Source organism: Lotus japonicus, chromosome 2 (assembly GCF_012489685.1).
Source record: "Lotus japonicus ecotype B-129 chromosome 2, LjGifu_v1.2".
NCBI lineage: Eukaryota > Viridiplantae > Streptophyta > Magnoliopsida > Fabales > Fabaceae > Lotus > Lotus japonicus.
This window is the reverse complement of record NC_080042.1, coordinates 47,815,086-47,829,477: the sequence shown is the minus strand read 5'-3', so window position 1 is coordinate 47,829,477 and position 14,392 is coordinate 47,815,086. Positions and strand designations below refer to the sequence as shown.

Here is a 14,392-nt window from a genome sequence, read left to right as displayed (position 1 = left end):
ATCAGGGAGCAAAAGTGCAATTAGCAGGGTACTTTCAGATTGAATCTTCCTTACAAAATCCTCTTTTACATACATTAATAAACACTTGTTCTAATAATAACCTTGTACATTATTTTAAGACGACTTCAAAGGTCTGTCTGAACCTTTAATTTAATGAACAATTAAAAAACTAACACATGCATGGTAAGATAAATTGAACTTAATTATATATATTTAATATAGCAATTTGTTCTATAAGAACATGGTTTCCAGCGAGGGATCTTAAACTATGCAAGGTAGTTCATTCCTTTAAATAGGGAGGTGATGCTGTGGGCATTTCACTTCCATAAGAAGAGGCTCCAACTAGTGTCAAATTTTCAAGTGCTCGAGATTTCAAGGTTCTTCATTCTCTCATATAATTTTTTTTTTCGTAGAGTCTCTCTCTCATATCAATTTTCAAGTCCGTATTTCATTTTTATTTTTTTAACACACCATCTATTTTTTGAAACACACCATCTTTTTTATGACAAAGTTTCTTTATTTGGTATTTAACTATTTATATATAAAAGTTCTTGCCTATTTCGCTCCTGTGTTAATTTTACAGAGATATTTCTTTCGTCACATATTTCGTCTTATTTAAAAGTCATATCGATCAATTATCTTATTTTTTATATAAACTTTTGAAAAATTGACCGTAGAAAATTACTTTAAATATAATTAATTTCAAGTTAGATTCTGCGTAAAACATGCTGTTAGTGGAAGTCATTTGTGTTAATTGAGGAAATAGTGGATGCACTCTTAGTGCAAATTTCTTTAATTTTACACAAGCAACCACAATTGATTCTCAACACATTAGAAATTTAATTTAATTTTAATTAAAATTAAAAGAAAATGTAACGGTTTGATTCCATGTAGCACAATGAGATTGAATGTATGTGTAAAACTTCTTTACACCGTCAACAATGCATATATCTATTAATCTTTTATTAAATAAAGTTATTTATACTATTAAGTTTCTGGCCATTTGCTCTAAAGTTTATTATTATTGCACTAACATCCCTTTATTTTACACAATGCTTTGACCTCCCCTCATTCATATATAACTAATTAGAATAAAATAGAGATGTTGAGTGTTATAATAATAAATCTTAGAGGATGTCAATGCAATAATGTTAAATTTTAAGGGAGGTTAGTGCAATGTTCCTAATAAAATAAGAGAAGTTAATTAGTGTCTTGTTAAATAATAGAAGAAGATTATTACAATAATGATAAACTTAGGAGAGGTTAAATTAATCCTAAAGTTTTTGTTTGGCCAAAAGGGTTCACCATGGATTATGTCAAATTTCAATTGTCAAAAAAAAAACCATTGATTTTTTATTTCAATTAAAAAAAACAATATTATATAAATTTTACCATCACACCATTAATTTTTATGTGTTGAATAATTAAAAAATAAATATAAAATAGAAAAGGACAATTACGATCATGTTTTTTACAACTGATGATCATAGGATCATAAAAAAATGACATACATTGTTTCCACATAATATTAACATACTTCTTTTTTATTCATTTTTCTCTACATCTCTTCATGACATTGAGGGACTATCTAAGGTACACAACCTCTGCAGGTGATGTATCAGTACACAACTTGTAACTTATAAACATAAAATTTGTAACAATGAGAAATGAGGTTTGCAATTAGAAAAATGACAGTAAAATTGTCAACACCAAAATAAATTGCGAAATAGCTACAAATTTACTACACTCTTATCTAATTTGAGGTTATTTCCGTAGTTTACTCTAAATCATCTTATCTTACATTACTCTCACGCTTTTCTAGTTTTTAGTTATTATATGAAAATGAACAAAATTATGAGTAAGTTGAAAAAAAATTGATTAAAATTGTAAAACTCAGCTAACTACTACCCAATCAACAGCTGAAGAGGACGACAAGATGGACGCTTCAAAATCTAAAGATACGAAGATGGCTGGAGGGAAAGCTCATAAAAAGAACACATCGGAGGCTTCAAAATCTGTACATGTGGGCAATGATCAGAAGCTGAAGGGAGTTCATCCAAATCATGGAAAAAGTGGATTAACAGATATGAGAATGCAAGCTGAAAAACAAAAAAATGATGCGACACATAAACAGCCCAATCATAATTCGAACAAGATACATGCTGCACTTGCAAACAATGATGCAAAACATAAAGGCGCTTTTCATTATGTTATAGGTTAGAATCGTGAAGATGGTTGATCATTGATGCTACAATAGCTTTCCAACCTCGGTGATTTGCTTTCTATTTTGTCGTTTTGGTTTGGCAGCGTTTTATTGTGCGGGTTTTCATATTCTTTTGCGTTGGTTTCGTTTGATGTTGGAAGTTGGATTACTGAGATTACGGTTTATTTTCCGGCCTTAGTGATTTCTCTGTGGTTGTTTGAATTTGCTGGGAATTGTTATTCTGAGGGTTTTGTGGCACGAGTTGTAGGAGAGTTTTGGGTATCTCTCTCCACCTTTGGTTTATGTAAGATCCCAAATAAAATAAAGAGTTTTACTTATTTAATTTCTGTAACTTTAGTGTTGCACGCTAATTTACTGTGTTTTGTATTTGAATTATAGTATATTTTTTTTTGAAAGTAAAAGTTTATTAAATGCAAACGGAGTCGAGATATAGATTATCCTGCTGACGATGAATTTTATACAACGCAAAGCAAACAAAAGCAATGCAACAAAAACAACAAACGCAAACCTAAAACATACACAAAAACACAAAGAACGCAAACCGAAACCGCGACATGACAACGGGTATGATAATTTTATAAATTTATTTATCATATATATTATTTTCCCGGCGGCGGGAAGTAATGCGGTGATCAACGCGTCGTTTTTATTTTTATTCAAGGTTTTGCAAAATATAAATGTGTAAAATCCGGATTTATTTGCGATCTTGTGGTAATTAATTGTGGGATTAGTTTCATATGGATGATTGATTCATGGAGGGAAACTCAAAACCAAGTGATGCCAAGGTAGATTAATGTGCGAAAATGGCATGACGTACCCTACTTTGACTAGCAAAATGAAAAATGAGGAAGAGACCAAAATTATCTATCTATCTATCTATCTATAATCTATCTATCTATCTATCTATAATCTATAATCTATAATCTATAATATATATAAAAGCAGAGTTTCTGCAGCCTTAAGGGCAAAAGTGTAATTCAGTAAATCATTGAACATAAACTTGAATTTTTCCATGGACAAAACAGTAAATCTCAATTTAATTAGTAAAAGATGAAATCCTGGCCGTCCATAGCCTTCAATCTTGACCATTTGATCTTTCTTTTTTCCAGTTCAGAGTTGTGTTTGCACGTTTCGTTCGTTTGCCTCTCCACGGCTCCCTTCCGTTTTCGTTTCTTCTAAAGGCATCGTCCGTTTCCTTTTCCTTCTGTTCTCTGTCGTTGTATATTTAGCAATCACCGTTCACCATTCCAAGCGTCACACAATTGAGAGACCGAGAAAAAACAAGGGAGAAGAGAGAGCGAGATCGCGAGGAAGAGAGATAAAAAATGGTGACCAGAGCGAAGGGGAGAAATGGTTTCAGTCAACGAATACAGCCCAATTCTTCAAGCAACCGTCGCATGTTTGGCGCTTCAGTTTTCCCCTAAAACTCTCCCTAATTTCCAACATGGACCAACATCGCATTTGAAGGATTTCCGCTCTGCATACCCTACCTGATGTTAGGTTTTCATTGCTGCAATTTTGTTCTTTCCGGTGAGTAAGATCATGTCTTCCATTATGCCTTTGACATGCATCATGCCATAATAGTCTTTGACCTTTACACTGTGGTGGCTATATGATTATGCAGGTTGCTTCCATTGCATCTCCATTGACCACTTCGTGTTGTAAATCGTTGATGGTGATTTGAATATGTTGTTTTGGAAGTTCCAACTTGAAGTTGTGCAATGTTTAAATGTGGGATTGTCAATAGTTGGTCTGAATATATTGCTCTTTTTATATAGACTGAATGTGATTTCAATAACTTTTATTCTTGGCAGATTTGCTGCTTCACTAACCTGTAAAGGTTTGTTCTCGATTTTTCTCTTAACAGATTCTTTCTTTGACTTTGTGTTCTTTTTCCCCCTGTTTCTATTTGCAGCATAAAGTTTGTTCTTTTCTCACTTACTTTTCTTTTTTGCCGATATTGTCTCTTCAACCACAACTTTTCTCTTTGCAGATATTCTGTCTGCAATCACATCGCATTCATTTGCTGCTTCAGTATTCTGTAAATGCTTCTCCTGGATTTTTCTGATTGCATTGTTTTGGATTCTGTATGATTTTACATGCTTGGAAGAACAAGTAGTCAATTAAGGTGTTGAATCTTATCTTGGAGTCTTCAATTGATACCATATTTTTCAACAGTGATGCCATTAGAGTAAATGAAACTCCTATACTTTATCCTTTTTTCCTCATTATGCTTGCACGTGCTCTTGACTTGATTTATGCCATGATTCCTAAATTCGTTAATCTGCTCTCATAAAATGTTACTATACAACATACAATAAGGTCTTAGTAGAGAGTGGAATATGGAGGAACGTGCTACCATGGATTTTATGATTCGTTTCACTACCAAGAATGGTTATTTATTTTCAAGTTAGAGGGAAGAAAAATAGGAATCACATAGCAATGTTGGATTTTTATTTTGGTTTTGACATTCATATTAAGCATATGCATGATGCATCTGAATTCTAACATAGTGATAGAGCTAATGAATGAAAGATTAAGAAGTACATCATAGTAGCTTCTTGGGTTTAATTGAATATGTTTTGTTTATTTTTATTTTCACAATTCCAAGGATCAAGTCTCAAATCTAAATGCTAACCTGACAGTTGCAAAGTTTTAGATTCTATGATTCTGCATGCTTGGTAGAATGAGTAGGAAATTAAGGTGGTGAATCTTATATTGGAGTCTTAAATTGATATCACAGTTAGCCAAATTTTCAACAGTGTGATTCGAGTGTATCATCTTATGTACCAAAAAAAAAGTGTATCATCTAATCCAAACCAAAGACAGATGTTCTCAGGAACGAAAAAAGTAGGAGTAACGAAGAAGATAAATGGGAGTGAATATGAGAATTCTTACTGAATGTACAAGTTGCAGCGTTGTTGTCTCCCGCCAAGGTATGAATCATCCTTCTTTTTACTTTTTTTCACCTTTGCTATTTATTTCCTCTTTCACTCCCATTCCATGTTATGTTCTTTTCTTTTTTTGCCTTATTTGAAGTTTTGTTTTTCAGCCTATGCATTCCCAAGACTATTCACAGATACAATGATTATATATAAGGATGTTGGTTTTTCTATTTACTGATTATATGAATAAGAATTATGTGAGCAGAGAGAGAAAACTGGGACAAAAAAAATGCTAAAGTGAGTGATTTTAGACTGCAAGAACTTCAATCTTCCCACAACAAGAAAGCAAAGTGCTCAGCCAACAGAGGCAGCAATGAAGTGAAGGACAAGAAAGGTAGTAGACAGAAAGATTCATATGCTAATCAACCTTTGATCATTTGTATCGAGTGACATGATGCATTTAGAAACTATACAGTTTATTGTTGTTCTCAAGAGGATGATATTACAGATAAGAAGGGTATGAGTATAATCAACTCTGCTATTAAATAGTATTGGCTTATTTGAGGTCAACACTATAGGTTTTGGTTAAAAAAATGATGGCTAGAATGGTATATGTGGAGTGAGAAGGATTATGGAAAAATTGTATATATAAAAGAAGAGTTTCTGCAGCCTTGAGGGCAAAAAAGTCATTCAATAAGACATTACACATGATTGAATTTTGTTGCACGGTTATTTTTGTCATTGTGTTAATGAAAAGAGAATTAATCATGGCCGTCCCTTAGGCTTGATCATGGCTGTTGACATACTGACTTTCACTCTTCTATAACATCTGAAACATCTCCTTTTCACCTTCTCCCTTTTCACTTTCTCTGTAGTTATGAGCATTGATCACACCACACCTTTCTTCTTATGCCTTCATTATGCGTTTTGATTGAAGAACTTAAATCAACATCAGGAATTGGAAATTTTGTGAGATAAGCATCACTACGATTGCTGAAACCATCAGTCAATTTTCTCATTTCAGAAATTTTGTATTTGATTGGTTTGAATATGTTTCAGGGCATGTGAAGGTGATTTCTCTCTGGCCGCTAAAATAGATTATCTGAAGGTATTGTATTTTTCCTATTTGAATCAACACAGTACGAAACTACCCTTAATATGTTGTATGGCCAATTTACTAATGCATTTTACTATCTGAAATTTCAACTTATGACATCATTTCGTATTCTTTGCCTCACTCTTCCATGGTTTAATTTTTCTTATGTTTCCTTTGTTCTTCATTTCCTTCTTTGGTATTGTTTTCTTTTTCACCATCATTGAGTATGTTTTGTGTGCACTTTTTTTTGTTAAACAGGGATTTCTAGCTGCACTGGATCTTCTCCTTTCGGTGAGCATATGCAACACTTCAATTGTTTCTTCTTATGGTTTTGTTTTTGTTTCTACTTTTTTCCTTCTTTGGTTTTGTTTTACTGTTTCACCGCCATTGATTGCCTATTTTGCGGACTGGAGTTTGGTAACCATTCTTTGTTCATATGGGTTTTTTGCCTGAAGAGTCCCAGACATTGTATCATGCTATCTTCTTTTGGATTTGTGTGTTAGTTAGTTAAATCCTGTTGTCCCTTTGGTCTTGGATTGCATATCTAACTATTGCAATTGTAACTTTAGGATTTTAGACACCAATCAAAATTACTGTTTTATGATTTAGGATAAGGCCTTTGTTATAGGATTCAAGAACACTTCTACCTCTTCTTTCATGCCATCCATATCTGGCTATGCTCTTCTGACATTATATTTAGCTCCCTGCAATAAGTTTGATGACAAATATAGTTGGCTAAAGGTTATGTAGATGTACACAAACACAAACTTTTAATATAGTAGACATTTCTTTATATTTTCACATGTCACATATTGCATACTGATGTGGTCCTTTAGCCCTTCATTATAACTGCAAAGAGAAAGTTGAATGTGCTTTCAGCCTATTTATAAATTATTGACTCCTTATTTTCGTGACACCATGATTATAAATGCACTTGCATAACTAATCCACATCAATGCAGGTATCGTTCTAGAAGCAACATTTTTCCATTTAAGAAATTCTATGGAGATGTCATTTGTGCTTCATAAGGATTGGATTTTCCCAAGCAAGTACTGATCACAAATCTTCTGAGGAGGTAAACTACACATGCAATGACCATTTGATATACATATGTGCTAAGTTACCTATTTCACGCCTTCATTTTCAATTGTAGCATGTACTGTGTTGGAGTTTGTTAGTCAAAGTTGTGAATTATTTTTCTTTCTAATACTGCCAGTGATTAAATACAAAACTGATTAGAAAATCTGAGGATTCCAGCAGACCAAAAAATAGAATAGACTCTCAGTATCCCTTAATCTAGATAATTATAACTCTTCTATCTATGTAATCAATTAGACCTAGCATAACATGACGCAGACTTGAGAGATTCAACATTAGAGTTTTGAAATCTATTTCAAAATTATAAGTATATTGTCTAAAATATATAGATAATTTATAGGAGAAAATTAAAAAAAATAAGAAATTGAAGAACGGAAAAGGGAGATACTCTTGAATAAGAGGAACAAGAACCTCATTGTATAAACACCCAAAGAAGAGTGATTTTGTTGAAATCCATAAAAGAGTCCAATGGAATACTTGAGGATCAAATAAGAAATTAGAAATAGAGAAGTTCAAATTTATGTACAAAACCTGAATTGAAAGAGGCTCATCACGAGGTTTTGGCATTAAAAGTGGAACTGAATAAGATGGTTGACCAGAAAACCAACCCTTCTTTGTCGTTTTTAATTCTCAGCAAGGTTCTTAAGAGATTAATAGTATATATTAATTGTCCTTGGTCAAAACTACTAACATGAAACTTTGGAGTTCCACGTTTTGTCAATTACTGGGATATCAGGTTTATGTCATTGAGCTTATTGGAATGAGTTTGGTGCTTTTTGGTTTAAAAAAACTACATACATATATAGCAAGAGAATGATAATATCATGAGTGATTTGATAGGCTCAGTCTCTCTCAAGTTTCAGATGTAAGTGTCACTTGCAGAAGTTTGTTATTTTTTCCTCATAACTGTGGTAAAGTGTATTATTTCTGATAGCAACTTCAATCAAGTTGTGATCAAATATGGATAAAACATGTTTGGTTGTGGAAAATTGATTGAAATCAATGTTAGAGTTTTCTATCACAAAGATTATGGTAAGAATGATAAATCGATGCCTTTTAATTTTCATTTTAGTTTTCTTAGACGTTAGCATTTTAGTTTTTTTAGCTCAATCAGACTTTGATACAAAAAGCCATATCATTCGTCGATTGCAATTGGGGAAAGTAAAATTTGCTCAATCAGACTCTAATCCCTCACAAATAAAGAACTGTGACGGACACTTGCAGCGGATTTATTGTGATATTTAAGACTTATATGGCCCCCTTATGGAAGTCTTGATTTGAAGAGCTCTCCAATCTGCACGTGATTAAGAGGTTGAGCGATTAAACATAGATAAATGGAATGGAAAAATTGGACGCGTGGTTGTGTGAGTAGTGCAGCACCACAGCGTGAGTGTGTGAGAAAGAGGAGCTAAAATTGCAAGGGAGATGGGTTCTTAAAATTGCTGAACACAGACTTAGTGCTTGAATGGTTGTTCTTGCACAGCTTATGAACTTGATGATGGATTAGCATATAGCAACTTGAACTATTCGTTTTAGTCCATGACTCCATGGTGTATTTATGTTTGCTTAAGATATACTTCTGTATTTATCAAATTTTTTTACAGAAGTATTGTGCAGCAATTGTGCTTTGTCTGCAAAGTTATAGTGTACTAAAGTTTTACAACTAGCATTGAAAATTGAAAATAATTAATATCTGATACATATTAGGACTAATATCGGTTACATAACTGCACACAATGTAATTAAATACAATTTCAGTGAGTTTTGAAGTTATAGAATATGAATCCTATAACATGGAATTTGAGCAAGGCTTGCAAGTGGATAATAATAATGCACAAGTTACCAAATTAAAGTGCTTCAATGAATAGATAACGATATACCTATGACTCATTTTCTTTTATTGATGGGTCAAAAGTTACTGAAATATTGTGTCATAAATAAGTATGAATAAATAGCGGTTATAATGTTATATAATATAAATCATCTTAGATCAAATAGTAGTTATAATGTTATATACTACCTCTGTTTCTATTTAACTGTCCAGAGAGAGAATAAACACATATATATTAAGGAGTGCAATTAATTTGTTTACTTTTTATAGAAGTATTATTTGATTTTATATTTCACCCTTTAAAATGTATTTTATCTTTCCTCATTTAATATTCCTGCAAGGGCATTTCTTGGAAAAACATTATTTAATGCTCTTTTGAAACTCTAAGTGGAAAGATATATATGAACAAAAAAATTTCTTCAAAGTGGACGGTTAATAAGGAACGAAAATAGTAATATAAAGGCTTAAATGCATTTGTTGCCCCTGATGTATCGCCAATGTGCAAAAGACAACCCGACTCTTTTTTTGTCGACGTTTGTACCCTCGATGTTTTGAGAAAGTATAGCGAATGCCCCTCCGTCAGATTGACGTTAAAAAAGTAACGGAGGGGCTGACGTGGATTTTCTTTTTTTATTTTTCTTTTATTTCCTCAGATGCCACGTCATTAAATGAAAATAAAAACCTTGAAAATTTGTTGAAGAGGTTCGAACCCAGGACCTCATAGTGGCAAAACACAGACATTACCAATTGAGCTACATGGACAATTGATATATTTGACAACTGAATTTTATTTATTTCATATATCTTCTTCATCTTCTTCCTCATCATTCATCTTCTTCCCTTACCAATCCTTAACCCCAACGGCCCAACCCAGATTGAACCTCCTTCCTCCGCAGCCCCACCAGCCACCGTCGTCGCCACTATCACGGCACGGCGACACCATGGTGGCGAACACCCTTCACGCCCCAGCGATTTCCCTAACATCAAACAACAACAACACCACCACTTCTCCCCAATTTTCCAGAACACCCAATTTTCCCAACAACAACACCCAAGAACATCATCCACACCATCATCATCATCCAGAACCCAGAACACGAATTTGAACTGCAAAATTGAAGGGGGAAGAACAAAAATTGATGGATTTGTGGTTTTCCTTCATATCTGCATGTTTATCCCTTTCTTCCCCCTTCAAATTTGGGTTTCTTAATGTTGGATTTGTGGGTTGTGGGTTTTGGGGTTATGGTGGGTCGTGGGTGGCTGGGTTTGATGGTCGTGGGTGGCTGGGTTTGATGGTGGGTTGTGGTGGTCATGGGTGGCTGGGTTTGATGGTCGTGGGTAGCTGGGTTTGATGGTGGGTCGTGGGTAGCTGGGATTTATGATCGTGGCGGTGGTGTTGGGTGAGAGGGGGATTTGGTGGTGGTGGTGGTGGGTTTCAATGGTGATGATGAGAAGATGGTTTGGTCCATGAATTATTATTTTCTTTAGTTTGTTTGGTCCGTGAAATAAATAAAATTCGGTTGTTAAATTAAACAATTCTCCATGTAGCTCAACTGGTAATATGTGTGTTTTGCCACTATGAGGTCTTGGGCTCGAACCTCTCCAACCAATTTTCAAGGTTTTTATTTTCATTTAATGACGTGACATCTGAAGAAATAAAAGAAAAATAAAAAAAGAAAATCCACGTCAGCCCCTCCGTTAGTTTTTTAACGTCAATCTAACGGAGGGGCATTCGTTATACTTTCTCAAAACATTGAGGGTACAAACGTCGACAAAAAAAGAGTCGGGTTTTCATAATGATTTCCTCTTGATTTCATCCTACTTTATATTGGACAGTTTCCATGTATAATTAAGTCTTTCTAATTTTTCATGGTTTACAAATAGGGTTTTTTCACGGTAAAAAAACTTTTAGATTTATGATTTCTTATATCTAAATTTAATTATATGCTTTTAATTCATAAAATTCTTTTGATAAACATAAAAAAATAACATAGATTTTGAGAAATTATAGGCTATAAAAAAAATATTATTATCTGAGGTTATTGCTAAATTTTACAAAGGGGCTCATTCATTTTCAAACACAAGAAAAATACTACAAGGATGAAGTTACAACACACATTCAAGAACGTGAGCTATTTGATGGGCTTACTTGAAGATGATAAGGAATATATTGATGAAATAATAGAAGCTTTGCATTAGGGTACTGGAAACAAGATTTTTTGCTACTTTATTATTATTATCATATCAACTTTTAAGAGTAGAATTGGTTTGGAAAGAAACCTGAGAGTATATAAGTAATGATATTTTGCATATATGAAGACTTCTTAGGAAACGTAGTGGTGAATACATTTTTAATCAAAACTCATACAAAAAAGTAAGGATAAAAACCAAAAAAATATAAAAAATAATTGCGCTTCTGCAAAATAAAAACAAATACATTCATCGCGTGCAAAAAATACAAATTCATGTTTGCTTATATCTAAAATTAATTTTGTTCCTTTAATTCATAACAAATTTTCTTTCAGTAAACATAACAAAATGAACACAAATTTAGAAAGAAAAAACACACGATAAACAAAAAATGATAAACCCCCGTGCATCGCACGGGGCCTATTGAGGTTATCCAAAGGCCTAAGTCACTTGATTTAGGAGTACTGCAATTCTCTAGCAGGATGAGCCAGTTACTGAGTGAGCTAGGATCAAGTTTTCAAGAATTGGTGCTGTTGAGAAGCATACTAAAACTGCGCCAGCTAGGAGGAAGTCTTCAAGAATTGGTGCTTTGGAAAACATACCAAAGATTTTGAGTGTTGTTAGGCTACCAAAGTCATGAGGACTAAGGCTCCAAAAGTTAATTTAGATTTAATTAGTTTTTGTGCTCCTTTCTAATTGTACATTGGCCTAACTAAGATTATGATTCACCTTTGTAGTTTAGCTTTACCACGCATTTCCTAACAATGGAATTCACTTTGTTAAAGTTAGACACATTCGTCACAACAAAAGACTAGAAATGTATAATTAATGTTTTCTTATATCTAAAGTTATTTTTATCCTTTTAATTCATTAACTTTCTTTTAATAATTGTAACAAAAATAACACACTTAAAAAAAAAGTTCAAACAAAATTAATATCTTCGTGCAACGTACCGGTCACAATCAGTTTTTTACCACTTCGCTATTTAAGTTTTAATTAATTATATTTAAGATTAATAACTTCTAAATTATTTAATAAAAATAAATAAACAGTAATGAGAAGCGAATAAAGTGCTCAATGAGTGTCGGTCGCAGTGGTAATTAAGAAGTGACTTTTTGAACCCATGGGTTAAAAGTTCAATTTTTAGTAGCCGCACTCTTCGAGAGACCTTTGGCCTTCACCGTACCCGGGTCGAAATTGGAAGATAATTCAGAATATTACCCAAGAATATCGGCTCGCATTTTATTATGGTATTTAAGAAAGTTTAGTGAATTAATATCAGTTATATAATAGGAATTGATAGGAATTTGGTAGTACATAGAGCAAAGATGTCATTTGTTTTTTCATGATTCTTTCATGGTATTTTCCCCTTCCTTCCAATAATTAACAATTTATGATAGAAACCATATCACATACATATTCATCCTCACAATGCCAATGAATAAAACCCCTTTGTAACCACCTCGATCGAAGTGGGGACATAATTGTCAATTATTTTGCATTTTTGAAATTTAAGTTGATAAAATCTAACTTATGTTTGTAACTACCTCAAAAAAAAAAAATTTGACCTCAATTTCTTTTTAAAATACTGCAATTTATTTTTCATTGTAAAAGATGTTTTCACAGGGAAGACAAGATAAAAGTGTGTGATGTGTTATCTCAGGGAAGACAAGACACCACAAACACACTAAATTCATCACCATGCCACGACTAAACAAAAAAAAGCACATTTATCACAAAAAAAATCTTAAAAAATTCTAATATATTAATACAAAAATATCTTATAAAAATAACGCAAAAATCATAAAAACACACAAAATAAATAAAAATGAATATCCCCGTGCATCGCACGGGTAAAAAGTACTAGTTATCCATAATAGAGGAGACATGTGCACATCATCATCTTTTTAAGGGATGAATTAACTCTTCTACTAATGCTTAAGCAACTTAGACCCTGTTAGCTTTCCTTGTCGCATAAGTTCATGCTGGTAAGACCCCGAATAAAATAAATGTTTTATTTATTTAATTTTCATACTGTTAGCGTCACGCGCTGTTTTTAATTGAATATTTATGTTTGAATTATTATTCGCGCCATTAGAGTTGGAAATATTACATGGCTTTTATGACATATATATATATATATATATATATATATATGTTATGATTTTAATTGGGTAAATTTAATTTTTTCGTTTCTATAATTTTCCCGACGACGGAAAATAATGTTGATGTCGAAGCGTCGTTTGTGCAATGTGCGTGTGAACTGGCGAAATACATGTGTGTAGTTCGCAACCCGATTTTAATTATAATCTTTTGATATTTATGCGTGTGATTACTTGTATGAGAATGCTTATGTTTGGAGAAAAAACTCAGAGTGAAGAAGTCATTGGTGATTATGTCGTGAAAGTGACATAAAAACTACTTTTTGACTAATTTACATGACAAAATAGTGACAAAGACAGGAGAATTACCCCTTTAAGTGAGGCATATGAATTAATCAAACCTTGATGAGGGGAGATTAACTCTTTTAGTTATGTATTAAGAGAGTGTTAGTTTAAGCTAAACATGTTTTATTTCTTAAGTAAAGTGGTCAAAACTCTCCTAATGAGACAAATCTTAAGTCACCTTACATCTTTTACAAGGTAAATGAGTTTAACCTCATCCACTCTCTCTCTCGCACTATGCGCACAACACACACACAATATACAAGAGTTTTGCTTCATCTTTTCTCATTCACACACCTTTCATGATAGAGCAAGAGAGAGAAACTAGAGAGAGGTTGAGAGCTACAAAGAAAACACTTCTCTTCTTCCTCTTTTTGCATTAAATTGCCACCCTCATCACCATTTCTCACTATCAAGACTCAAGCTTTTCCTCTTAAATGCTTCTACAAAGAGGTAACTTTCTTTCTCCTCTATCTAGTGACGTGCCACTACTAAAGATTTGGCATTTTACCACGCCTCTGTTACAACAGTTCAACACGGAACTGTGGTTAAAGTGGGTCTTTAGCTCAATTACCACGGTTCTGTCTCCAACCGTGGTAATTGAGGCACTCTAATGTTAAGTTC

The 14,392-nt window shown here is 33.1% G+C and overlaps 2 long non-coding RNA genes across 4 annotated transcripts; both read left to right on the top strand.

Moving 5' to 3' along the window:
- Window positions 1-256: 256 nt before the first annotated feature.
- Window positions 257-2,555, top strand: LOC130735430 (uncharacterized). Its single transcript, XR_009018446.1, has 2 exons — window positions 257-377; window positions 1,920-2,555. It is a non-coding gene; the product is annotated as an uncharacterized LOC130735430 (long non-coding RNA).
- Window positions 2,556-3,253: 698 nt separating this feature from the next.
- On the top strand, window positions 3,254-8,966 carry LOC130738170 (uncharacterized). 3 transcript variants are annotated; one of them, XR_009019244.1, is made up of 7 exons: window positions 3,254-3,754; window positions 3,849-4,064; window positions 4,218-5,160; window positions 5,277-5,503; window positions 6,169-6,217; window positions 6,464-6,496; window positions 7,167-8,966. It is a non-coding gene; the product is annotated as an uncharacterized LOC130738170 (long non-coding RNA). The 3 variants fall into 3 exon arrangements; XR_009019245.1 differs by having other exon boundaries at window positions 3,263-3,754; window positions 4,218-4,352; window positions 5,054-5,503; XR_009019243.1 differs by having other exon boundaries at window positions 3,258-3,754; window positions 4,218-5,503.
- Window positions 8,967-14,392: the final 5,426 nt, after the last annotated feature.